Below are 25,826 nucleotides of genomic sequence, written 5' to 3' on the forward strand. Positions count from 1 at the left end.
GCAAGGGTTACTGTTCTGAACCAACTAACTGCATGGAGTGTTTTTCATCTTTTTAATGCCTTTAGCATTACAGAGATGCTTTTGCTGCAATACAGCTTTTAGTTAGTGCATTGCCAGTACATTTCAAGGGATTACTATGTGCTATGCTGAGTTTTAGACTCTTTCCGGTGGGGAGGGATGTAAAGCTTGCTGCATCTTTATATTGTTAAGCTTTTTGTCTGGCCAACACAATTCAAAGAGAATAGCATAATTTTTAAGCCAGAAACCTTCCTTGCTCCTGCCAGCTGCATTAGTCACAGGCAAACAAATTACTGAGCGTTGGATGCTACAAACATGTGCCATTTTAATGTTACCAACTGTAGGGGGTTTTGAAAGCCCCACTGAGCTTAATGTTTTATAAGAAAACACACACAGAGAACCCCAGGGCTCTAATGGTCGATACAGATAACCTCTAGATGTCAGCTTGGCTGTTCCTGCTTATACTCAATACACAAAGTTAGCTGCTTGCTTTCATTAAAACCAGAGTCTTCTCATTAAAGCCTCAAAAATGAACAGCTTGGTACAAGCTCCCTGTTACCCAAAACATTTTCTAACAGAACGTGTATCAAACTCTGCTTATTAAGCCCAAACACACAATATAGAAATCGGAGTTAGGGTATGTACATATTTTTTGTCTTAAAAAGCTGAAGAAAAGACTAAAAAAAATGTAGAGACTATTTCAGTTTGTTATCCTACTTTGCTATGCCCTAGATCAGTTTTTAATCTTTTGTTTTTAATCTTTTTTTTTTATGCAACGCTTGCAATCTTCATTCCGCTGTTTCCCCTTTCCAATAGTGTTTTGAAAATAGATGAAACATGCAAAGAAAATAGAGTTTAAATGAGTCCTGCATGTTTCATCTGCTTTCTGCTGCTTACACTGTAAAAACATAGAAACCAACATAATCAAAGCTGCATTGGGTGGCACTTTCCAAACAGAAAAGAAGACCTGCATTGTGTTGCAGTTTCTTTCCCACTTCCTATGCTTAGCCAGGACTGTATTTAGACGTCATGCTGCCCAAGTGACATCTAAATAATGATGATTTGTAGGACCCTCCCCTTTTGTCAAAATGATGTGATTCATTTATTGCTAGAAGTTTTACACTTGAATGGGATGTTGAAGATTCTGGCAGCATACTATTTTCTATTCTAAGAAAAAAAAATCAGAAAACAGATCGTAAAGGTTGCACTGCCACTCAATACACATTTTTTTTTACATTTAAAGCTGCACTCCTGGCAAACAGTTACTGTAAATACATTCTTGAAATACATATATGGCAGTTGCTTTTCCTGTCAAAACATTTGTAATATTATCCAGTCAGTCCTGAGAGAGTCCTTGCCAGAAAGCACAGCCAGGCTAGTGACCTGATGTTTCTCTGCTTCAGTTAAACAATACAATCAGGTCAACTCCTGACCCCCAGCCTGTAACCAGTGAGTGAAAAGGCAATAAAAGTTCACCCCTCTGCGCACAGTGTTCTCTCCTCCCATAAGTATGTTTCCTGTCATCACATGTGTATTGCACCACAACTGATTGGCTGCTAGTTTTTCCTCTTCTCCTATTTTAAGCACTGCTGTACAGAGAATTACAAGAAGCTCATACCAAGTCAAACTCAGGTGCTGTCACTTATCTTCCTCACTGCTGCATTGCCAGGTATCCGCATCCAAGGCTCTCAGCTGGTGTTGCAGTTAAAGGGGCTGCACCTATTTAAAGGAGCTGCATTCTAGCATCTGTTACCGGAGCAATGTTTAGTTTGCCTCTGAGCTCAATGTTCAGTTTGCCTCTGAGCTCAATGTTCAGTTTGCCTCTGAGCTCCTTCACTCTTGTTTGTTTTCTCCACCTTGTCTCTACCTGTTGCCTGGACCAACACTTTGCCTGCATACCAACTACATCTCTACCTGCTGCCTGGACTGACCCTTTGCTAGCATACCAACCATGTCTTTGCCTGCTGCCTTGACCTTTCCTTGGCTCCTGCCCTAGCTCTTCTGCTCAGGCTTGCGCGGGTTAGTTTCTATACATTAGAGAAGGGTGAACTTGGGGGTGGTGACCTGGGGTCAGCATGCATCTAAGTTCACAATTCAGTGAGGGGGTCCCAGGCAGAATACTTCTTTGCTCTTAAGAGGATTCCTCATCACCTAAAAATGCATGAGTTCACTCTATTCACTTCCATGACAGGTGCTTATACTGACTGCATTTTAAAAAAAATATGTTTTTGATTAATATATTAGTGCATTACTTGGAATTTTTTCATACCTGTCTAAAGTTCACCTATATAGAGAACATGTTACAATGGGGCTTATTGAGGAATCTGAACTTTCAGACTTTTATCATTGTAACTGTGTAGGCTTATTTATAAAGGATTTATAGCTCCCTCTTATGTATTTGTCTGAGACTGGCACGGTAGCGGGAGCATCAGATGCTGTCTGTCAACTGCCCAACCTCACACACTGCACATTTACAAGATGGGAGATGGCGTGTTAGGTCAAGCAGTTGACAGCCCAGCTTCTGACAGACTTCAGGTAACCTCTGATTGACTCATCAGTGGCAGTTTCCACATTTCTACCCTGACAAGCTCATTTTAAACAAAAACTGGCATTGTAGCTATTTTTAGCCAGAATGAAAATATACCTATTATTGCATTACTAAAGTTTCTCAAGAAACTTGAGTGGTTAAAAAGATATCATTTGAATTAAATGGATAAGTTTATTAATGTCAGTTTTTATTATTCTGACCTTTTACTGATAATTATCTTAAATTTGAATACAATAAAGGTACCCTATAAATTAATTCAAAATAGAAGTCGCTCAGTGGAAATTGTCCTTTTGACTTTTGTCATATGCAAATTTTGCTCCTCTGAAGTATATCACTCTGGCTGTGCTTGGCTGAGGTCAATAATCATCTTTTACCTGAATCTGCCTTTTTTTTAAACTCAGTAGTTCATTCACACAGTTGATTTGTTTTCTTATGGGTACAAAGTGCACTTAAGTATAATAACCCACAGCAAGCAAAATGTTACAAACATTCCTGCGGCGGTTTTGTCCAGGTGGGAGTGACAGCCGTTCATCTGGGGTTGAACTGTCTGGAGGGTCATTGGTGGCGGCCCAGTTGGCAGGCCAACAGTCCTTAGCAGCTTTCTAAGCCACTCCTATTCCCGCCGTGGTATCTCTTGGGCTATTTATGTCCCCTGGCACACTGGGGACTGGGGGGAATTTATGAACATGTTTGCAACAACATTTGTTGCAAAGGCCAAAAATGTTGAGGAAAGTTTTATCTCTTTTTTTGACGTCTCACTGCACATGTTTTGCAACATTTCTCAACTGCACAGTAATTGCATCCAGAGTTTGTGACATTAAAAACCCTCCAAACTGTCGCACATTCTAGAAGTCCTCCTGAGCACTTCTTAAACTTTCGCAAAGATAACTCAGCTTCGTATACTCAAGCCAGGTAAGCACTTCAGGGTTTTTCAGCTGTCATTCAGGAGGTTTGCTGCAGGCTTTCCGAGACAATTTTCCTTGATAATTCTCATTATGAAGGCATTTAAGAATGAAACATAAACTAGGATAATAAATCTGTCACTATTTGTACTAGAAATCAGGTATGTAACAGTTTAAGACACTGATAATGCGACCAAATTTATAAATTCTCCCCACTGTGTTTTGATTGATTCATCACTCCTTCAAACGGCCCCAGATCTTAATGCCTGGTTGCCTGTTACAGTATTTGATTGACTCATGGGTGCAACTATGTCATATGTAGTCAGATTGCTATTAAATCTTTGGTATGTCTGATGTCGTTTGGACTGTGCCTTACAGATCTGCTCTTTGATGTTCTGGAATTCCTGCTGTTGACTGCTCAGAGTGGATCACAAGGAGTGGAGGTGCACTAGCTCAACAACTCACATGACTATAATACAGTGCACATACCCTATCCCCAACCCTGAATCCACCTACATGGCACACTGTCACCCGGAGAAACCTTTGCCACCTCACCCCCTCTCTTCTACCTCTAAGACAAAATCTCCCCCCTGCCCTGGCTATTTCTGCCTACAACAGCTCCCTTTCATCCTCTGTAGACACTTTGGCTCCCCTCACTACACGCAGACTTAGACCACGTCCACTACAACCATGGCAAACAAAAGAAACCAGACATCTAAAAAGACATAGCCGCGCTCTGGAAGGACTGTGGCGAAAAACTAGGCTTCTGCAAGACTTCACTCTGTACAAAGCTGCCCTCCTAAAATATAATTCCTTCCTCTATGCTGCCAAACAGACTTATTTTGTCACTCTCATTAACACACTCTCATCCAAACCTCATCAACTCTATTCTACTTTTAACTCTCTTCTATGTCCTCCACCGCCACCACCCACTAACTCACTCACTGTCCAGGACATTGTGATTCATTTCAAAAACAAAATAGATACAATTTGGGATCAGATCGCCACTGTGCAGTCACCTTCCCCTATTCATGTACCAGACCCTCCATTACACTTGTTACTTTCCTCTTTTGACCCTGTCAGCACAGAGGAAGTTACAAAGCTTCTCTCTGACAACCACCTTACCACTTGCCCCATGGACCCTGTTCCCTCACCACTACTTCGGTCACCCTCTTACTCTATCCTACACTCTCTTACTCACATTTTCAATCTCTCACTCATTACTGGCATCTTTCCCTCCCCTCTAAAGCATGCCCTGGTCACCCCAATGCCCAAAAAACCCTCAATGGACCCTACCGACCTCAACAATCTCAGACCAATCTCTTAATTCTTACCATCCACCTCCAAACTCCTAGAATGCCTTATCTACAGTCGCCTGAGTCGCCACCTCGCTGATAACAACCTTCTCGACCCCTTACAGTCTGGCTTTCGCCCCTACACTCCACTGAAACCGCCCTCCTAAAACTCACTAATGACTTAATAACAGCTAAACACAATGGCCACTATTCCTTACTCTTGCTATTAGACCTTTCTGCTGCTTTTGACACTGTTGACCACCTGCTCCTCCTCAAAAAACTCCACTTGCTTGGCCTACAAGACTCTGCTCTCTCGTGGTTCTCCTCCTACTTATCTAAATGCTCCTTTAGCGTCATCTACAACTCTAACTCCTCCCCTCCTCTTCCTCTGTAGGGGTCCCCCAAAGCTCTGTCCTTGGACCCCTTCTCTTCTCTATCTACACCTCCTCTCTTGGTCAGTTATTAACCTCACATGGCTTCCAATACCATCTCTATGCTGATGACGCTCAAATATATCTTTCTACTCCACAACTCACCCCATCTGTGTCCTTTGCGTGTCACGAATCTACTAACTGACAAATCCGTCTGGATGTCACAACAATTCCTAAAACTCAACCTTTCAAAAACTGAGCTCTTGATATTTCCTCCTGCCCATGCACCTTCCCCCAACTTTTCTCTTGAGATTGTTAACACAACTATCCAACCCTCCTCCCATGCCAAGGTCCTAGGTGTCATCCTTGACTCGGACCTCACCTTTCTTCCCCACATCCAATCGCTATCCAAATCCTGCCGCTGTCACCTTTGTAATATCTCCAAAATACGCCCCTTCCTCACCAATGAAACCGCGAAATTACTCATCCACTCACTTGTTATATCTCGTCTTGACAATTGCAACTCCCTTCTCAATGGCCTTCCACTACACAGGCTATACCCTCCTTCAGTCTATCATGAATGCAGCTGCTAGACTCATTCACCTAACCAACTGTTCAGTGTCTGCAACCCCCCTCTGTCAATCCCTACACTGGCTTCCACTCGCCCAAAGGATAATATTCAAAATATTAATAATCACTTACAAAGCCATCCACAACTCTTCCCCCAGCTATATCTCAAACCTTGTCTCAAAGTATCACCCTAACCATCCGCTCCGCTCATCCCAAGACCTCCTGCTTTCCAGCTCTCTTGTCAACTCCTCCCATGGAGAAGGTTCTGAGGAAGGGGCCGTGGCCCCGGAAACGCGCCAATTTAGGCATACTGTGCTGTCACACAGGACTACTATCTGTGCAGCTCTCACATGCTGGTTTTGGCTTTTTGCTAAAATGAGGATCAACCTTTGATTTTGAAGGCTCATTGTCATCTACTCTTTTGTGAGTATTATCCTACTTTTGCTGTTTTCCAAATAAAAAATGTATCTACACTAGGGAAGGCGCCCTTGTTTTTTCCTTAGATGTCTCAAACCTTGTCTCAAAGTATCACCCTAACTGTCCGCTCCGCTCATCCCAAGACCTCCTGCTTTCCAGCTCCCTTGTCAACTCCTCCCTTGCTCGCCTCCAGGACTTCTCTAGAGTCTCTCCCATCCTCTAGAACTCTTTACCCCAACCTGTCCATCTGTCTCCCACCTTGACTGCTTTTAGGCGTTCCCTAAAGACTCATCTCTTCAGGGAAGCCTATCCCATCTCAACCTAACCGCTCAACCATCACGTTCTCAAACAATTCATCCCCACACAGCTACCTCCTCATCTACCACTTCCCCCTCCCTTTTAGATTGTAAGCCCTCATGGGCAGGGCCCTCCTTACCATCTTGTCTTGAATTGTATTGTGATTGTCTTCCTTATATATTGTTAAGCGCTGCGCAAACTGTGGGCGCTTTATAAATCCTGTATAATAATAATAATAATTACACTCATTATAACCTGATTCATAGATCTAGCAGGACCTGTCTGAATCAAGTTATTTTGTAACATCATAATTGGTTCTAGTCAAATACATCAATGGTACATTTATCATGAGAATCTATGGACAAGTGGTCTACCTTTGCTCCATTTTAATTTGCTTCAGTGTTTGTGAATTAAACCCACTGCGGGAGCGCATAGACTGTGTATGCAATGAACCATAGTGTCTGCAAAATCAGGAGATCAAAGCGGCAACTGATTTTGATTTATTACAGGTACTTACAGTATATAGTACCAACAATTTAAATGGTGCTTTTAAATATTGGAAATTCACATCAGTCCCTGCCCTCAATGAGCTTACAATCTAAGGTCCCTAGTTCACTTGCATTAGACACAAATGTGTCTTTAACGTACAGGAAGAAACCCAAGCATCCGCAAGGAGAACATGATAACTCCATGGATGGTACTGTTCTGGTTGGGATTAAAACCAAGGATCCTAGAGCTAACCACTGAGCCACTGTGTTGCCTAGTATTGAGCATGTACTGTAAGGAATCCAGTTTATTTAGCAGAAACTATTGTCAAATTCCACATGTACCAGTACATTTCTACTGTATAGTGTATTTGAACATAAAGCAGGAAATTTCACTCACACTGTGGAAGTGCAAATGAGCCTTTTTGCAACATGTAATGAATACAAGCATCTGAATGTAAACAATGCAAACACAATTGAAACATCTGTTTGGATTTTTTGTTGTAGAATAACAGAATACACAAAGACCCAGTTATCATCAACTCAGAGCAGATGTTTAAAAAGCTTTGGGCACAAGGATTCCTGTGCTTTTATCTAAATAGCTAATGCAAGCTAAATAGGTGGAGGCCTATGTTTCATGCCCGTTTCTGCTTATTTGTATTACTGCTGGATACACACTTACTGTATTTATATTGTAATAGCAAATTATACAATACAGATAGCTATATAATCAACCTAGAACTCTGAAATGCATGAAACATAAAAAAAAGAATAGTTTGCAACAACAGAATACAAATGGGGTTCATACACCTCGTGTCGGGGACAGCTGGCAGCCTCGTCAGTATCTCATGTCAACCAGTCAGCATTTATTTTCATTGTTCTAAATGCTCTAAGCTAATAAAAGATTCTGTTTATTTGCCATAAGCTAATGTGCGAAATTGTTTTGCTGTGCTGGACCACCATATAACAGACCAAAGAAGGTGAAATTGTTAATGCTAGTTTTGAGATTTTAATTGGCGTCAACGTTAAGTCTTTCTGATATAAAAAAATTATTTTGAGGCCACTACGTCTGCCACCCAAAGCACTAAAGTGTCACTACCAGAAAAATCAAATTAATTTAAAAAAAAAGTGGTTTGAAGTGCTGTTTGCTGTCTGTAAGGAAAGCTAATTGTAAAAATAAAACATTTCCATTCCACAGACAAATATATGCTGCCAAGTACATGGCCATTGATGCTGTCCTTGAAAACCATGGTGGTTCTGTATTTCCCATATTTTCCTCAAAGCCCTTACACTGCATAACTTTTTTTAGACTTGTTTTCATTAGATATCCCCACAGTTATTGGTGAAGGGGGGGGCTGCATGCCCATGCAATTTAGTTGATATTTTATCTAACAGACCTCCAGAGTCCTTAATTGACATCAATGAGACCCAAGAAAAATGAAGGGAGATGGTGAACCTTATTTCACACACCACATAGTATAGTAAAGTAGTCGATTCTACCTCCTAACAGCAGAATGATAAGTCAATGATAACTCAGGAACGATAGGTCTGAAATACAAAAATGCAGGCTAGAAGCAGGCTCTTTAGAATTCTCCCACACTGTAATGGATGCTAGATCAAGCATAGTACATACCTAAAACCACTAAGTAGCTTCTTCTGCCTTCTCCTCATTGCACAACACATGTAACAATACCAAGCTCCTGCATGCAACAGTTGCTACTATATGGTACAGATAACTCACTTCAAGCCAATAGCCTAATGTGTCATGTCTTCTGAGTCATGACACATCTCTGTCTTGTTTGCTCATCTCTGTCTTTGACCGATTGCTGTTACAGTAGTGTAAACAGACATTTTCTACTTCATTGCACATCACTCAATAGTAGATAATAGGTGGACACAGCTATTTGGAAAGCTATGCCCTAAAGCAGGGGTGAGGTGCAACTACAAATCCGATCTGGCATTGCAAGACTCTGGCAGTCATAGGCATGTCTCCCAGAGGCATGTCTCCCAGAGGCAGATACACAATGGGATTTGTAGTTTCACCACAGTTGGATTGCCTGAGTTTGTCTACCCCTGCCCTAAACCACAGCTATATCCACTGAAGCAGAAACCCAGGCAGTATTTGTCTATAAACTCTATTAATTTCCTCTGCATCATAGCATTTTTTTACGTCATGACCATTGAAAGACTTGTCAGCACTCACTTTCTCCTTGGTAATGTCTACTAAAACCGTAAGTTGAATCTCACACCATTTCTGCCAAGTTTCTGTATTGCCCACATACCTATGGTGCAAGAGCTTCTAGGGGGAGCAAATAGTTGTCAACACCTCAGCTGACTGCTAGTAATCTATTCCTTCGTTTGAAACCTGAAGTCCTGCCTGCACAATTTGTATGTCCTTGCTGGTGAAATGGTTTACTGGGTTTGCAGATATAGAACTGTCTTCCTTCCTGTTTAAAGTCATGCCCCATGTTCCCAATTTCAGCTTCATGCTGAAGCTCCTGCCCTTTTGTATGTATACAATGAACAAACGCCATGTTATATTTAATGCCTTCAGTTATGTTGGCAATCCTGTCACCTGTTTAGCAATGGATAGATATGGCTTATCATTTACCCACATTTTAATATATTTGACATGGTAATGTTAGGCTGTAAGAAAGCAATGCTTGTACAGTATCTCTGTTTATCATCTTATTCTCTTTTTCTACTAAAGATTTTTGATTCTTCCTAAAGAGAAATGTTTAAATGTTACCAGTCAATATATTTATTAACTATGGCTGTGGACATTATTCTACTGTTCACAAAAAATATAGATCCATCTATCTAAATGTTTTTATATTCAGGCCACCCACCGACAAATACTGCAACAACATTTTTGCTGCTAAATTAATGTACTCTTGCTATGGCTAATCCAAAATAAAGCTGCAGAATGCTCAGAACAGATTAAAACATATAAAGTGAACATGATGGCAGAGGAAATGAGTCATATCAAAAGACATTTTCTTTTCATTGTTTTTAATCCTGCCATCTATAGGATTTTGAACAATTTAAATATAAACATTGGGTGTTCAGTGTATTTTGCTGATGTATTATAACATTTCTACTGTATGTACGCTACAGAATATCTCAGTTAGTACTTCAATGAAATACTTCAAACTGTTTCCTACTGTGAAATTATATTAAAACAAGCATGCATTTTAATGCACTACCTAATATATGTAAATATACTCACCAAAGATTTTGAAAATAGTAATAACACTGGTAATGTTTTGTTTTTTTCAGTGGAGCAAGTTTAGTCACCATGTTTTCTGCAGTCTGCCATGTTAATTAAGATGCAGTGAAGTATGAAGCCTTATACTGCATTTTTGCTTTAGACAGCCCAGGTCTGGTTGGAATGTTTTGTGTGACTGATCATATTACAGATGTTGTATAATGGAAATCCATACTCTGCATAAAAAATACCTATTTTGTTATAGTTTCAACGAATTAGCTGTAGACTAGAGATACATGAAAGGTTTTCATGTCTGCGATCCTTATAGGTTTCATTCAGATGGCCACAGAGTCTGAAGGAGGCCACACTTTCAAGAAGGAGTGTATTTCTGTGCCCTGGAGTCACAGGTGTCTGCATAAGGCCATAGCCTGCAGCTTGTACAAACCAATGACAAGCTGACAGACGCCATGTTTATACACAAGTAACCGCACATCTGAGTGGTTTCATGCATACAGGACACAAACTATCTAGACACAAATAGTTTGTGTCCTAGGGTCACTCCCCTGTTCCTGGATGCATGTAATCACGCAGATGTGTGGTTAATTACTTACGGTTGTGGTGTCTGTCAGCCTATCATTGATTTGTACAGGCTGCTGGCCACGTCTGTGCGCAAACACCTATTACTCCAGTGCGTATAAATACACCCCTTCTTAACTGCCTCCGGGCCAGCCGTAGTAGAAAAACGTAGTAGAAATGCCTGATACCATACAAGCAATCCGCCGGCTTTAGAGCCGGCGGATTGCGTGTATGGGGTGCCGATCGGTGCCCCCCACGGCCCTCTGCAACTGTGCGAATGAGGCCTTAAGAGACAGGATCTCAGCCAAGTCACAGCATAACTAAAAGAATTTGAGGCTTCCTTGCTGAAAAAAAGTGCCTAGTTTACTAAAGTGTGTATCTAGGTGAAATGAAGTTAAAGTGCAACTGAAGCAAACAGCCAACGCTTCAGGGCCACACGGGGTCCCTTCCTCAGGGCAGAACAGTGACACTGTCATCCAGGAGAAGGGATTATGCATAGCATCAAAAGGTTGGTGGTTCATGACAAACAGTGATGATTCAATTAATTGAAAAAGGATCAAGAATTTATTGCGTGTGTGCTGGTCACTATCTGATCTTCGTAGGTGTCTAGTACTGTCTATGTCCCTGAGTCATCCTCTGTATTTGTCCTTGTAACCATTATCACTGAAAGTGAAAGAAAATCCCAAAGTTTGGGTGGTCATCAGAACAGGACTAGTCGGACACCTTCAAGTGGTGACTCTAGTTCTGGTGACCCTGCTGACCACCAGGAATGTCCCTATCTTTTAAGGGATATTTTCTCACTTCCAGATGTGGCTATCAGACAGGAAGTGAAGGAAAATCTCCCCAATAGGACACAGATGACAAAAAAATTGCTGACAGAGTTTATAACCCTCCCTCACCCTTTCCAAAACTAAAACAAAGATCTTGGCTTTAGTGCTACTTTAAAGTAAATATCTAGCCAAAGCTTTGCTGGTTTTGGTGAGCGGAATGGTTAGAACCCCTATTGTGCATTTATTGCTATCTGGAGATTTACACTCAATTCCTGTCTTGCTGACAACATATTACCAGATAGGAAGACAGAGAAACTATAAAACAACAACACAGACAGAAATACAAATGCTTTTTTTTGAGTACATTAAGGAAAGGCTAGAACTCCCTGTCCAACCTTTATTTCTATTTGTGTTCCAGTTGCAGATTTTCCCTCCCTCCTGTCTTGTAAAACATTTTGTCAGTAGGACCGGAAGTGAGGGTCAATCTATCTAACCAAGCCCATGATAGCTGCAAAAAAACTCAAGTTCAAAAACATTTGTGGCTTTATGTACACTTTGACGTGGGTGTTATTTTCTTAAATGTATAACGTAAGGTAAAGTAAAAGCAACTATGTTCCATCCCATCAGACAGACATGCTTATTCAGAGTCCCCTAATAGGGATGAGTGTTTGACAGAAATACATCACTTTACACACCATGGCAGGTGATGCCCCACCAGCACAATTATTACAGTAGGATTTGAGCAGAAATCCATGTTAATATGGTACCACAGATGGTCAAGAATTGGTAATAGGATCTTTTTCTCTGTACAAAAGATATATGCTTAAAGTGACATTAAACCCTCCCATTTTTGTTCCCATTGTAATGCCTTGTTGATGTCAGAGGTCGGAGAAGAATGGGCAGACTGGTTTGAGATGATAGAAAGGCAACAGTAACTCAAATAACCTCTTGTTACAACCAAGGTATACAGAAGAGCTTCTCTGACTGCACAACACATTGAATCTTGAAGCAGATGGGCTACAGCAGCAGAAGACCACACCGGGTGCCACTCCTGTCTAAGAACAGGAAACAGAGGCTACAATTCACACAGGCTCAGCAAAATTGGACAATTGAAGATTGGAAAACCGTTGCCTGGTCTGATGAATCTCAATTTCAGCTGTGACATTTAGATGGTAGGGTCAGAATTTGGTGTAAATAACATGAAAGCATGGATCCATCCTGCCTTGTATCAACGGTTCAGGCTGGTGGTGGTGGTGGTGTGGGGGATATTTTCTTGGCACACTTTGGACCCCTTAGTGCCAATTGAGCATTGTTTAAACACCACGGCCTACCTGAGTATTGTTGCTGACATGTTCATCGCTTTATGACTGCAGTGTACCCATGTTCTGATGGCAACTTTCAGCAGGATAACGCGCCATGTCACAAAGCTCACATCATCTCAAACTGGTTTCTTGAAAATGACAATGAGTTCACTGTACTCCAATGGCCTCCACAGTCACCAGATCTCAATCCAATAGAGCACCTTTAGGATTTGGTGGAACGGGAAATTCACATCATGAATGTGCAGCCGACAAATCTGCAGCAACTGTGTGATGCTATCATGTCAATATGGACCAAATTCCTCACTGAGGAATGTTTCCAACACCTTGTTGAATCTATGCCACAGAGAATTAAGGCAGTTCTGAAGGCAAAAGGGGGTCCAACCAGTACTAGCATGGTGTACCATATAAAGTGGCCGGTGAGTGTACATTGCCCAGCAAAGTATTTCTTTTAATTTTTTCCCAGGTACTTACAGTCACCATGTTTCCAAACAGCTTCAACTCTCTGTTTGGCTTCCCTGAACTTCATGCCCATTACAAGAGTACAAGGTATAGCACAGTCTCCAGTAGATATCCATATACTAGCTTGAAGAAGGGAGGAGAGAGGAAGGAAGAGGGAAATGTCTTGTCTTGCTGCACATGTGTGTTTGTTGGCACACACAAACGGGTGGCCTCCATAGGACCCTGCAAGGGAAAGCACACATTCTCTAAAACAGGATATCAGAGCCAGTGCTCAGGAGAGCAGCTGATTCTGCAGGAAACTAAAATGTTTAAACATCAAGGAGTAGCATCCATTGTAAGTGATTGTAATAGCTTAAAAACCTTTTGACTTTAATATCACTTTAAGAGGTGCAGCAGATGGGATAAAAAATGTTTGCCTTTCACTAACATGATAAGCAGCCCCAGTTTTCATTCCTCATTGTTGGCAATGATAAATTACCATACATGTATTTCCTGTGAAATCTGTTAATCAATGACCAATGAGGGTCCACTCTATTCAATATATAATATTTCATGCAGTAATAATTGGTCTTGATGTTTGCAATACCACCACAGCTGTGTTGTGTGAGCATGAAATTAATTAGATTTTAAGATTTTATATATGCAGGTATGATAGAAAACAGCTCTTATTTTGATCCAGTGACAGTCCTTTATAAAGAGTTATTGATTTAAAACGAGCTAGGCTTTATGATGCATGGCTTGTATTATGTATGATGCTCCACTGAGATTGTAACAGGAGTAATTAATTATATTATTTGTGCAATTAAGTTAAAATACTATCTGTCTGCGGATTGCCTCTGTAAGGTAACACATAAATCTGAGAGAAGTAAGCACCAATTCCCTCTTATTTATCTACCCCTTATCTGATGTTTACAAATTTAGAGGCAAGTGAAAGAAAATGATGTTATTTTCCCAATTATGTGTCAACATCTGAAGCCTTTTAATTATAACTCCCCTCATCTCCAATATATCCAGCTCAACATTGTGATCCATATGAAAATGCGTACGAATTGAACATTTTCCCTGTAGGAACTTTTGGTGTGGGGGTTAATTTTTTGAGAGAATGGAAAAGCAGGAAAATTCTGCCTTTTTCCCTTGAACATATATGTAGAGAGCAAAAGCTGTGTTTTTTCTAAGAGGGCATCTCTAAATTACTTTTTTAATGAAAATAGATATTTTTGTTTCAGGCTTTGCTGCATAGAAGTAGCACAAGCATCTGCTAAAGTGCACAGGGCGATTCTACACAAATTACATTTTGTTTCATGGGAAAGCATGACACAAAGAACCAGTGAATATTAGAAGGCTAGGTAGTTTATATAAATAAAAAAAGTATAGATAGATAGATAGATAGATAGATAGATAGATAGATAGATAGATATTCTAATTGGCTAACACAGTGATGGTGGGTATGTAGCATACTCTTTCAGAAAGGATGCTGGAGGGTGGGCAGCAGAAAGCATCTGGATGGCAGTTGGGTCAGCTCAAGCCACTGATCAGTCTTCAGAATTTATAATACACGGGTTTATGAGGTTTACCAGGGACCAGCAGCAGTACAGCCAGCCAGAAAACAAACTGGCTATTGTGTAAACCTCAATGGGAGCTGCTTTCGTTGCAAATAATGCTGCTAGTTGCAACTGCTGTTGCCATTGGTATCAAAGATGGCAATAATACAGTGACAGGAAAAAAAGGTATCTTCCTCCATGTAACACTGATAGCTACCTACTCATCAAAAGCTGACTTAAGATGGTAGCTGAACATAGTTTGACAGTGCAGCACGTTAATTTACTTTTTCTTTTGAAAGGTAAGGCTGGGTTCACACCTGGGCGTACGGAATATGCGCATTTGCCTCACGTTTTTACCGCAATTTGCATTTCCGAGGGCTATCCGGCTGTATCCTAATGGATACGCACGGCAAATACGCCCCAAAGAAGCTCCTGTACTTCTTTGGGCGTAGGGCGTTTTACAGCGCGTTCCTACAGGTGGGAACCATGCCCATAGGCAATTATTGGTTTTCACATGTTGAGCGTTTTACAGCGCGTAGGAACGCGCTGTAAAAAGCCCCGGTGTGAACCAAGCCTAAATCTTGCTACTGCAGAGAGAGCCAGAAGTCACCCTTCTGTTTTGTTATCTCAATAACACTTGTCAATCTGGAAACAAGAAATGATACAGCTTGACATGCTAGTTAAATTATCTTAAGATGGCTATATACCAGCAGAATTGCATTAAAAAATGTGCTTTCAAAAAATTTTTAATGGTTAATAAGGTCAAATTGGTGATTGATTGAGACCATAGTTATGAATAAAATCTAAGGAGCTGAATTAATGAATGAAATTCTAGCAGTGAATGTGGTTTTCGTTTGGGAAACTGCATTCGATTGAAAATCGAATGTTTAAATCAAATGACATTGTAGAAAGTCTCTGATGGCATTATCAAATGTTCTGACAAGATTTTTCCGATGAAGGTTCATATGAAATTCTAACAGTGTATACCCAGCTTTAGCTAGTAGCTAAAAAGTGCCCCATCCTCTCTTTACAATCAATCATTGCCTTCACCACTATCTGTCAGGCTTAAATTCTGTCTGTAACCACATTGTGAAGACTTTCCCTCATTTAATGTGCCTGTGACATCTTTACAAGAAAAGGGGGAAATGGTCTTCAAGGAACAGGAAGGCACAGACAGAAATAGAACCATTGACAACAGTTCTAACCCTTCCCCAACCTACTAAAACTGTCTTATTGTTTTGCAGATATTTTGAAGGGCCTGTTTTTTGAAGGCAACATGTGTCCTTCATCAGCTGCCATTGCTTGAATGCCATTCATTCTTTGTTAGTTGTATAGACAGCTGAGCATTTAATAGTTACAATTCTATTAGGTGGTAAGGATGCAGACCTGCTTGTGAAATGGCAGACCAGTCTGGTTCTTCAGCATTACTGGTGGAACGATATTCTCTACTGTAATCTCTCATGTTAATGCAAAAAACTCTTTTTGTATTCTGGCAAAAAGGCTGTAGAAACCTTCTCAATCTGAAAACTTCCCCACTTTATCCAAAACAAACTAAAACACTTTGTCTGATATTGGGCTTTAAAAACAAATATTGACTTGATAAAGGCTTTATGCAATCCTGTGTACACTAGCACTCACACTGTAAAGGAAGGGTCAGTAGGACAGGGCCAGTCAGGTTCTGCTACAGTGCACTTATGATGACTATGAACATGCTAATATTAGCAAACTGGGCAGAGGGATGTGCTTATGCTCCTTCATTGCAATATTTACAGTAAAGTGATATGTTCCTCAATCTGTTCAAAAACTGTGTGCATTTTTAAAGGGACTCAGCTGCCAACAGGTGTCTTCCATCAGCTGCCACTGCTTGGGTGCTCATCCCAACTGTGTTGATTGTACAGACAGTTGGGCATATAATAGCTACAATTCTATTGCAAAGGATACAGATCAGTTTGTGAAATGGAAGACCAGTCTGCTACTTCATAGTTCAAAGACATGGTGCTGCAGGGTGCATGCTTTGTTAACCATTGTTGCCACTTCTGCATGTCCCTGTGATCCTTGTTTTATTTTGTTACTAAGCTAAGCCCCAACACCGATATCTTAGCCATAGTCACCTGCTGCTCAATGGGAGCGCCTGAGTGGCCAATAAAGGTGATCCTTGGACAGTGAGATAAAGAATGGGCAAGACATATGTTCCAGGAGCACCACTTATGCCCAAATTCAGGTAACCTGAAACCTTAGTAAAAAGGTGAAACAAGGATCAGAGGAATGCACAGATTGGGCTTTCTGGCTTAAGAAGTCCTGCGCTCATGTAGTACATTTGAGTGGCCAATAAAGGTGATTTTTGGTAGACATGTGCACTGCCAAAAAATTCGTTTCGTTTCATTTTAAATTCGGATTTGTGTTATTTCGTTTTTCGGGATTCGGGTGTGAAAGTCAATTGGGATTCGGAATTCGGACGAAATTCGTTAGCGGTAGTTCGTTCGATTTCGTTTCTTATTCGTTTCGTTCATCCGTTCGTTCATTTGCAGCAAAGTGGCATTTGAGGGGGAAAATGTTTTTCTCCTTTGCTCCAATGAATGAAACGAATAAGAAACGAATAAGAAACGAATAAGAAACGAAAACGAAAGTTCGAACGAACTACCGCTACCGAATTTCGGAAACGGACATTCGTATTCGTTTGCATTCGTTATATCTGTAATTCGGAATTCGGATACATCCGAATGTCCGAATTTCCGAAAATTCGTCCGAATTTCGATTCGGAACGAAACGAATCGCACATGTCTAATTTTTGGACAATTCGATAAAAGATGGACAAGACTTAATGTAATATTAACATCAATAGTGGTTTAATCGATTCTGAATGCTGATTAAATCACTTACAATTGATGCTACTTCTGGATGTTGAAGTTTTAGTTTCCTGCAGATTTAGCTAATATCCTGTTTTAGTGTGGCTCCTTTCTTAAACAGAGTTCTATGGAGCCACCCTTATGTGTGTTAGTAAGCTGTGTGCGTCTCTACAAACAAACAATAATATAAAATCACCTGCACTCCATACAGCGCACAGACCTTGAGTAAGAGGTTAGTGCTTGAAGTGACAACACGGATGGCGCCGTGTCAGATACTGTTCATAATAGAAGTCACCAGCACTCGATGATATGTGCAAGAAGTAAAGCACTTTTTATTCAACCGTCACATGCGTCAAACAGCCAAAGTTTCGGGGCCACGCAGAGTCCCTTCTTCTGGGCGACATAGTGACATTACTTGTGCTTTACTTCTTGCACATATCATCGAGTGTTGGTGACTTCTATTATGGTCTACAAACAAACAGACACAGCAAATCAAATTACTCCTCTTTCCCCCTGCTCTCCTCTCCTGCCCCCACTCTTCTCTAAGCTAGTAGATGAACGGTTGCTGGATACTGTGCTGTCTCTTGTAATCTTGTACTTGACAGGATTACTGATTGGCTAGGAAGCCGACTTAACTTGTTCCTAGGCAGCCTGGCTTCCTGGTCAATCAGGAAGCTGGGAGGTAGGTCATTACGTGCCGTCTGGCTTCCTGATTGGTTAGGATGCCAGACTGCCTAGCAACAGGTAAAGCAGGCTTCCTAGCCAATCAGGAAGCTGGGTGGCAGGTCATAACCCACCATCCCGGCTTCCTGATTGGAAACAAATCCAGCTCTATGCTCCCTCGGCACTGCTGGTCAGAGGGAGATCTCCCTCTGACCGGAAGTTCCAGTATCGGGGGTATCGGATCATTTAGGCGAGTATGAGTACTCCCCCAAATACCCTGTATTGGTACATCCCTACTTTGCTGAGCAATATATATTTGTTTGTATTCATTATTGAAAAGTTTGAGAGTGTATTGCTACTTTAGCTCTAGGTGCAGGGTTTAGCCCCATATTAAAGTAAATGCCGCCCTTATTAAAAAGTTGAAACAAGGGTCAGAAGGATGCACGGAACAGGCTTTTTTCTTGCTTTTGGAGCCTGCTCTCAAGTATGACATTTACTTTTAAACATGTAAAATGGCTGACAGATTTGCTTGAAATGGCTGAAAACCCCTGACCACAAAGCAACATTTTTCGCAAATACAGCTTGATTGTTATGATATTCTGAGTGGGCATTTTCATTTGCTTTAATGTTCGGCACATGGTGAAATTAAACAGCTAAGCGTTAGTGCTTTATGACATGCAACATGCATTCATTTGTTAATATTCCTAGTGCCTCCAGATCAGAATTCCCTACAGTCTGCCTATCCAGAGAAAAGTTAGATTGAAATGCAATGTTACGCCCTCACATGCATAATTCTATTAGGAAACATCCAAGGGTGGAAATCATTGTTTTCAGAACTAGCTGAGCTGAAGCCAGGGCAAAATACTAAAGTCAGTTGTGCCTTTGAGCTGCCTATAACAGCTCCCTTCAGAGACCCATTTCATACAAAATTTGAAGCCTGTGTTTATTGCCCATTAAAGCAACCTTTATTTTATGGCAAATGTTGCAGTAATTGCCTTTTACGAAGAGCACTTTGTAACACACATGCACCACTGAAAGAAAACCACTCTGGTATTGTCTATCGGGACTTAATGGCGCAATTAATTTTACTCCATCTGTTCCTGGGACTTTAAAGGAAAATTGATTTTTTTTAGCGCACTTTAATGAAGAAGATAAAGCGGTCCTGCTGGTGTCCCACAGGCTCAATGCAGTAAGTTCAGATTATTGCTCAGTCTGTCAGAATGGACTTCTTCCTTCAGCAGCCTTCTCTGCTAGCAGCTAGCTCTGGCCCCTCACAGTGCTATTCCTGATGACAAACTGCCAGCCGGCTCCCACAAAAGCACGATTAAAATGTCAGCACAACATGACGAAAGGGCTACAAGGGTCCACAGAGACAGGCTGTGTTCACTGTGAGTTAATACCTCTAGGCAGTATTGAGCAAGACTGTTGCTTTGAGGAAATCCAAAGCACATTTTCAATGAACTAGTTAAAATAGTTTTTTCCTTATTATTATTAGAACATGCCCTTGTGTTATTTAAGTCACAGTTATAAGTACGCTTATCTTAATAAGGTATTTTAATGTGCAGTACCTCTGGAGGGAAAAACACAGGCTACCTATGAAGATCATAGGAATTTAAATAGTCAGTTTTTCTATATATGTGTTTTCTATAACTGATATACTGGTTTTGCTAGCTCTTGATGTTCCATTTCTCTTTTTCTTCTTGTGCTTTACCTATTATCGTGCAATTCTAAAAATGTACATTTTTTGTGCACCATAAATGAGGAGCTTATCTTAGGCTGTACATTCCCAAGCAGATTGGGCTGCTTTGGACACCTACTCTTGTACCATATTTGACCACACATATTAATTACCATATTATTTGAGATACAAAGCATGTTACAGTGCAAAAGCCACATGCAAACATCCATGCAACACACCGTGTCATTAGTGTATGGATGTACAAGATGTATTGAATGAAACAGGCACAAGAACGCACATATAAAATCATCTTGGAATGCAACAATGGCTTAAAGCGGAAGTACAACCAGTAAACTTTGCATCATTAGCCAATGGCACATACTTATGGAATCCACATCATCCATATCCTCCTCCTTAATGAGTTATTACTGTTTGTTGTTATTGTGATATCACTCGTGCATTTCTGCAGGACATCAGTAGCACTGAAATGCAACAAATGTTTTAAAAAAGGTCAAAACGTATTCGGTCCAAAAATATTGGCAAATGTGTCAAGTAAACTAAAAAACATTGTTAGAGTTTACATCTATTTTAAGGTTAGAGTTTAGGTGTTTGGGGTACACAAAAAGGGCTGACTTTTGGATTTTGGTTAAGGGTTAGGGTTAAGTGTTGGTTTAGGGTTTAAATGTTGTTGGGTGGTTAAAGTGACATTAAACCCTCAGATTTTTTAACATAAACCAATACTGTAATGTGTGCCTTACTGTAATCCATGGTAGTTTCCCTTCTCTTTGCTGCTCTTCCTTTTAAATCCTCATGTCTTCTCATGCTTGGGGAGAACTTCCCTTTTCAGCTCTGGGCCTCTTCCTGTAGTGCTAGCTCAGGTTACAAGCCTATACAAACTTATACACAGACACCATGTATCCATTCTTGAGACAAGGCAGTCTGCTGCAAAACAGAAGTTCTGCAGAGCATGAGAACAGATACAGATTTAAAAGGAAGAGCAGCAAAGAGAAGGGAAACAACCATGGATTACAGTAAGGCACACATTACACTATTGTTTTATGTTAAAAAATCTGAGGGTTTAATGTCACTTTAAGTTTTAGGGCTAATTTTAAGGCATGGTTAACGGTTCAGCCACAGGGAGGGTTAAGCATTAGATGAGGCTTTTAATTTTTTGTGATTTTTTAAATCTTAGCTTTTCCCTGGTGGTGTCTGCATTGCTAATCTAGGGTCACTTTAAAGCATATCTAAAAATGTATTATATTTCAGCTCATCAGCTCTTAGATGTAGTGGCTGCATCAATCTCCTTTTTTCCAGACTTTTTTCTCTCTGTTTTTACCTGTGAGTAACACAAAATCTGTCCTAGGGTGACATCTCTCACTTAACCTACTTTATATATTGAAGACCAGCTTTCTCCCTTGAACAGGACTACTGAATACATCCTTCTATCTTATTCTCCATAACATAGGTCTTGTGTAGAACTTTAGAGAAAGAAGGAAACAATGTTACTGATAAGAGTACAGCACTTGCAGGGAGTATGCACTTATCATACAGATATAACAAACTGAGAGAGTTCTATCTTAAAAGTGCATTCAAGTACCTTAACTATTAATAGAAATGTATCTTATTTGTGTATCACTTTGGCACTGTCCTTCCTTCTGGAGGGTTACCCTTCCAGGCTCACTCCTTTGATGGACTACAGTGTCACATTTAGTTTACTAATTTGTAGTGGGACTGTAGTCCATCACAGGATGAGCTAGGAGCGGTGACTACTTTACAACACACACAGGGACCATGGGAAACAAAAGTGACCACCTTCCAGAAGGAAGGACAGCACCAGCACAAATTCAGAGATGATTTGAGGATCTACAGCTGAGTGATACACAAATAAGATACATTTTTGTTAATAGTTAGGGTACTTGAAGGCATTTTTAAGGTTTAACTCCTGAGTTTAGTGTCACTTTAACAGACCAAAAGGGAGCAAATAGGTAATTTTGCTTATTAATGAGCAAATCTATCAAATTAATTAGAATAATATGTTTACGGCTTATACTCAATAATGTTGACATAAATACTGCAACATGTACAGAACACAATTGTACAAACGTAGAACTGGATGATATAAGATGTTATTTTGCTCATTTACAGAGGTCTAATTATTTTTCTTTTCCTTTTCTAATTTATTTTTTCCTGTGAAAAACATGGCCTGTGAATCCTAGCCTGAGGGTTACAGACCACCAGATTTAAGAACAGCCTGTGGATGTGCAGCCACATGTGGGTTCACTTATATGTTTTACATAAGAATAGGATACTCATTAGTAATCCAATAAACCTGGTTTCTTTCAAGTCCTTACACCAGCCAAGGGACGTACAACCTGTGTTTTTACTGTGTTCTCATTATGCTTTTTTAAAGAACACAAACCTGTTAAAGGTCTTACAGGATCCATTCAGTTCCTGATTATTTCCCTATTTTTAATACAAAAGTTTGAGGCACCCATGCGCAGAAGGAGATTGTCATGAATGCAAATTGTTTTGCTGTAGCTATAAAACATCTGGGCAGTGTGTGGGGAATAAATGAAATGCAACTGAAAGCTTGACTTCAAGAATTAACCCTAACAATTAACTAATCTTATTTGCTCCCTTTTGGTCTGTTTAATATATAATTGGAAGCATTATGTGTTTTCTGCTTTCTAAGTGCAAAAAAGTCCTGTTGATTTGAATTCCTTCAAAAACCCCTCCTAGTTCTTATACTGGACTACAGAATGATTAGCCTTTCTATTATAGAGATCTTAGAGTGGGTGTGGTTTATTAGTTTAGTAAAGACACCAAGAGGACTACTACTCTGTCAACAAAAATGCTGTGTGTTGTCAGCCCACAACAGGGAAGAGTGCATTTCTATGGTAGCAGGATAAAACATAAACATGTAGTTATTCCATATCTAAGGAATTTACAGTCACTTTTCCATTGTTATTTGTGAGGCAACTAATCACAGTTAAAGATTTAGCTCCAACCAGATATTTAAAAAATGGCATTCAATACAGTTATGTAATCTTAAAATAACTGTCCCCCACCAATCCTTTCTTCTTAGCTGCCGGCACCTAAATACTTGCAGGGTTATTCACAAAAGGGTGAAGAGTTTGGAGAAGGTAGGAGAAGTGAACAATCTAGGACACCATAGCCTAGAGGGAGCGGTGATGCCACCTCCTCTGTCATGTGTTGAGGCCTAACAATTGACCGCTAGGAGGTCACATGCTACCCCACACTTGGAAACATTGTGTATTTTTTCTGACTGAGATAGAGAAATGAGTGTCAGGGATCACTGAAGATATAAATATGTTCTCCTCATAAGAATGTAGGCTGCAAGAGAGCGGGTCAGCTTCCGGAGCTGTTTGGGATTCTAATGCTTCTAATACTGTTAGTCTATCATTATGAACATGTTTAGAGTAGAGAAGAATTAAGGGATGACACTATTAATGTGCTGTTGCTACTTCACCGATTGAAAAAACTAAAAGCGGCAGCTGGTAGATCATGATAACATATGTTTTATCACAGCAATGTGAAGCACTAGCACTTTCCAGAGCACCTCTGTCTGTCTCAGCTTCCACCTCCAATCAACACTGTGCAATGCAATACCTGGGGCCTAAGTGACCAGAGGACCTGAGCATTGGCATGAGGTGCTCTGTCTATGGATATGAAAATAGTGATTTTAAGAAAGTCACAATTTGGAGCTGTACACTGACACTGACGTTCATAGTGTAAGAAGGACATGAGCTAAGTGCCTAAGCAGCCAGCTAGTGGAAGCACATACTGGTTTCTTGAATTGGTTATTTTGACAGGTTTACTATAACTTCACTGAGCAGTTAGGTGTAATGGTGTTTAATAGGGATGAGAGGAATGGCTGTACAAATTTACAAATCTTCTGGCAGATAAACCAGTTCACAATTATTTCACTTGTGTAAGTAGCTGTTTGCATGGTGTTCAGCTCTAAGACATATTCTGCCAATATAAAAGTTAGATAATATTTTCCTCCAACAAAGCTAGCTTCCACAATCTTCAGATTTTGGTGTGGTAGCGCACTGGCTTTTTAAAGTCATGTCTTCAACTGCCTTTCTTATGTACGTCTTTAGAGAGAAAACAAAATTAGCTGTAGCTGGCAGGCTACCAAGCTCTGCTCCCATACAAAAAAGAACAGGTACAGATGTCAGTGCCTCTTATGGGAATTTTTGTAAATTAACTTCTCCACAATGCCTATAGCTACAGAGGTGAATGATCTTGTTCTAAAGTATATTTACTGCTTCTTCAGACTATAGATTTCTTATTGTGCATAGTAAGCACAGGTTCACTTTAAGTACAATTGTGTGTTTTACTCCTATTTTATTTATCTGATTAAAGTATGCAATAAAGCAATAATGCATAGTTTCCAACAACTGCATAACAAATATTGGACCAAAGCATATAACAGCTTGCATTGATAAATTGATTTTATAGAGTAAATACATCCTACACAATGAAAAATGATTGATAGAGCACCAAAGGTTATAATTACCTGCAGGAAAGAAAAAAAAAACCTTGAAGGTAAGCAAAGGTACTTGGCCTACATGTATGTAATAGAAACATTAGGGGGTTTCTTGGCTGGAATGCAATTGGTTTTGTTTATAGAATAAAACGTAATTAGTAACCTTGATCCAAAATTCCATTGTGGTGCATCTTCATCAATCCTTTCTAGAACAATTGCCTCACAACCATAGAATAAAGGTGGCTGAAATAATATTATTCACTGGCATATCCACTGTTATGTGTATATTAGACCAAATAAGTAGACTTTCGGATTTATGCATAATAGTACTTTCAAAAGGGTTGTGAGGGTTGGGTGTCATATTGGATTTAAAAATATTGGGGTTATCTGCAAGCTAAAATGTCCAAAATGTTTATCTGTATCAGTACAATACCAGAACGTTGAAGTTTTGGACACCTTAGTTGTATAAGCCTTATAGATGCAATGTAGGCCTGCTGTAATAAGAACTAAAATGTTTTTATTTGAGCAATCTAAAAAACACACTAATAATACAATGAACAAAACAGAAGCCCCAAGCTACATAAACAGATTTTTTTATTTGATTACAAATAAAAACAGCTTATGAAATGAAAACTTGTGACTGATTTTTCCCAGCACTTGCACAAGACATGCATGGCCATTATAGTACGTCCTATGCTCCCTCGGGTGTAGGGGTTTTTTTTTATCTTTGTTTGTGTATGTGACAAAAGACTGCAATGTAAAGTGGAGATTTACTGCCAGACACCCTGCTGAGGCCTTATGCTATCCAAGTAGACAGCAGGTGTGAGATCTCACTATTGTCCCTAATGGTTATTAGTGAATGATAAGAAGGACAAGTGTGAGGTCACCTTTCCCTGCTGTCAGGTCAGCAGTTGCAGGATTAAAAATCCCCAGTGAGTAGACCATCATATAGCTTTTGCTTTTCTCCTCTCCCTCTCCACACAATGTATGAACTCCTGTATCTGAGAAACCTAATTATCATTTAGGAAAGGAGGGCGACTAAGGCTAAGCTGGATTCAAAACATATTTCATACTTAATCAAACGCAATCAAAGTCATTCAGCAGTTTGATATAATGGCACTTGAATAATCAGCACTCTAGATAGTGCAGGTCTTTCTACTATTTATAGGAAAGCATGAAGCAGACAGGAAATTGCAATCTGATAGCAAGCTTAACTTTCTTATTTGTATTGGTGTTTTCTTCAGACAGACGAAGAATAGAAGCAGAAGAAAAATCAGTATAATTTCCTCCAGCACCTCAGAAAAAGTTTTATTTTAATTCCTAGTGGGTTCACATTGAAATGTGTTC

The 25,826-nt window shown here is 40.0% G+C and overlaps 1 protein-coding gene across 1 annotated transcript in view; it reads left to right on the plus strand.

Annotated features, from left to right (window-relative positions):
* Positions 1 to 25,826, plus strand: part of AUTS2 (autism susceptibility candidate 2) — a 1,207,424-nt gene that overhangs the window by 1,002,614 nt on the left and 178,984 nt on the right. The gene's annotated exons all lie outside the window — the stretch shown is intronic.

This window comes from Nanorana parkeri, unplaced genomic scaffold (assembly GCF_000935625.1).
Source record: "Nanorana parkeri isolate BGI_ZX_2015 unplaced genomic scaffold, ASM93562v1 scaffold308, whole genome shotgun sequence".
In the NCBI taxonomy this organism is placed as follows: Eukaryota; Metazoa; Chordata; class Amphibia; order Anura; family Dicroglossidae; genus Nanorana; species Nanorana parkeri.